Below are 2,768 nucleotides of genomic sequence, written 5' to 3'. Positions count from 1 at the left end.
TTCTATTCTATTCTATTCTATTCTATTCTATTCTATTCAACTCTATTCTATTCTATTCTCTATTCTATTCTATTCTATTCTTTTTCTATTATACTCTCTGTTCTATTCTATTCTATTCTATTCTATTCTATTCTATTCAACTCTATTCTATTCTATTCTCTATTCTATTCTATTCTATTCTATTCTATTCTATTCTATTCTATTCTATTCTATTCAACTCTATTCCATTCCATTCCATTCCGTTCTGTTCTGTTCTGTTCTGTTCTGTTCTATTCTATTCTATTCTATTCTATTCTATTCTATTCTATTCTATTCTATTCTGTTTTCTATTCTATTCTATTATCTATTCTATTCTCTTTTCTATTCTCTATTCTATTCTATTCTATCTATTCTATTCTATTCTATCTATTCTATTCTATTCTATTCTATTCTATTCTATTCTATTCTATTCTCTATATTCTATTCTATTCTGTTTTCTATTCTATTCTATTCTATTCCATTCCATTCCATTCCATTCCATTCCCTTCCCTTCCCTTCCCTTCCCTTCCCTTCCCTTCCCTTCTCTTCTCTTCTCTTCTCTTCTCTTCTCTTCTCTTCTCTTCTCCATTCCATTCCATTCCATTCCATTCCATTCCATTCTATTCTATTTTCTATTCTATTCTATTCCATTCTGTATTCTATTGTATTCTATGTTCTATTCTATCTGGAATTGGGAGGGGCAGACAGCATTTGGTTTTTCTAGTGTAGGCAAGGAAACTGCAGGGGGAAAAGTCATCAGGAATTGAAATGAGAAGGAAACTTAAGCCCCTTTTCAAGATTGGCGTGGGGGGGGGGGGAAGAGGGAAAAAGAGCCGGGGGGGGGGTTGTAAGATGGGCAGCTATATACAGCAAATCAGAGAAATGTCAAATAAATAAACAGGTTGTAGCAGCAAATCAAAGACTGAATCATGCGCAAAGTTTCCAGCAGATGCATTGGTGGTTCAGTGGTAGAATTCTCGCCTGCCACGCGGGAGGCCCGGGTTCGATTCCCGGCCAATGCAACTGACTTTTTCTGGTGTTCTTATATATTTTGCCAGACTTTAAATGGCTGCGTTTTTTCTTTAAAAAAAAAAGCAACATTTTGCCAGAAAAGGGGATTTTATTTGCCCATCTGCCTTGTTTCCCTCCAAATCGACCCACAGAGTTGAACAGAATAGAAACAATAGAATAGAATAGAAAACAGAACAGAATAGAATAGAATAGAATAGAATAGAATAGAATAGAAAATATTTAATGGAATGAAATGGAATAGAATAGAATAGAATAGAATAGAATAGAATAGAATAGAATAGAATAGAATAGAATAAAATAGAATAGAATAGAATAGAATAGAATAGAATAGAATAGAATAGAAAATATTTAACGGAGTGGAATAGAATAGAATAGAATAGAATAGAATAGAATAGAATAGAATAGAAAATATTTAACGGAGTGGAATAGAATAGAATAGAATAGAATAGAAAATATTTAATGGAATGAAATGGAATAGAATAGAATAGAATAGAATAGAATAGAATAGAATAGAATAGAATAGAAAATATTTAACGGAGTGGAATAGAATAGAATAGAATAGAATAGAATAGAATAGAATAGAATAGAATAGAATAGAATAGAAAATATTTAATGGAATGAAATGGAATAGAATAGAATAAAATAGAACAGAATAGAGTAGAATAGAAAATATTTAACGGACTGGAATAGAATAGAATAGAATAGAATAGAATAGAATAGAATAGAATAGAATAGAATAGAATAGAATAGAATAGAATAGAAAATATTTAATGGAATGAAATGGAATAGAATAGAATAAAATAGAACAGAATAGAGTAGAATAGAAAATATTTAACGGAGTAGAATAGAATAGAATAGAATAGAATAGAATAGAATAGAATAGAATAGAATAGAATAGAATAGAATAGAATAGAATAGAAAATATTTAATGGAATGAAATGGAATAGAATAGAATAAAATAGAACAGAATAGAGTAGAATAGAAAATATTTAACGGAGTGGAATAGAATAGAATAGAATAGAATAGAATAGAATAGAATAAAATAGAATAAAATAGAATAGAATAGAATAGAAAATATTTAATGGAATGAAATGGAATAGAATAGAATAAAATAGAACAGAATAGAGTAGAATAGAAAATATTTAACGGAGTAGAATAGAATAGAATAGAATAGAATAGAATAGAATAGAATAGAATAGAATAGAAAATATTTAATGGAATGAAATGCAATAGAATAGAATAGAATAGAATAGAATAGAATAGAATAGAATAGAAAATATTTAATGGAATGAAATGGAATAGAATAGAATAGAATAAAATAGAATAGAATAGAATAGAAAATATGGAATGGAATGGAATGGAACGGAACAGAACAGAAAAAATAAAATAAAATAAAATAAAATAAAATAAAATAAAATAAAATAAAATAAAATAAAATAAAATAAAATAAAATATGGAATGGAATGGAATAGAATTTAGAATTTTAAAAATTTAGCTATTTTTTCCAATGTTTATTGTACAAATTGATAAATTGAAGGAAGTGGAAAGGGAAACAACTGTATAGTATGCAACTGCACGAAGAGAATGGAAGCCTGACTTGTTAGAATAAAACCTGACTTGTTAAAAGAGCAGCCAAAAAATGTTTGTTGCATTGGCCGGGAATCGAACCCGGGCCTCCCGCGTGGCAGGCGAGAATTCTACCACTGAACCACCAATGC

General features: G+C 28.8%; 2 non-coding genes across 2 annotated transcripts; one reads left to right on the top strand and one right to left on the bottom strand.

Moving 5' to 3' along the window:
- Positions 1-969: 969 nt before the first annotated feature.
- TRNAG-GCC (transfer RNA glycine (anticodon GCC)) lies at positions 970-1,040 on the top strand. Its single transcript has one exon. It is a non-coding gene; the product is annotated as a tRNA-Gly (tRNA).
- A 1,657-nt stretch (positions 1,041-2,697) lies between these two features.
- On the bottom strand, positions 2,698-2,768 carry TRNAG-GCC (transfer RNA glycine (anticodon GCC)). The gene has a single exon. It is a non-coding gene; the product is annotated as a tRNA-Gly (tRNA).

The sequence above is a fragment of the Pituophis catenifer genome, unplaced genomic scaffold (assembly GCF_029215685.1).
Source record: "Pituophis catenifer annectens isolate HBS135680 unplaced genomic scaffold, rPitCat1.0.hap2 SCAF_98, whole genome shotgun sequence".
NCBI classification, from domain to species: domain Eukaryota; kingdom Metazoa; phylum Chordata; class Lepidosauria; order Squamata; family Colubridae; genus Pituophis; species Pituophis catenifer.
Note: the sequence above shows the minus strand (reverse complement) of the source record. Positions and strands in the feature narration are given on the sequence as shown.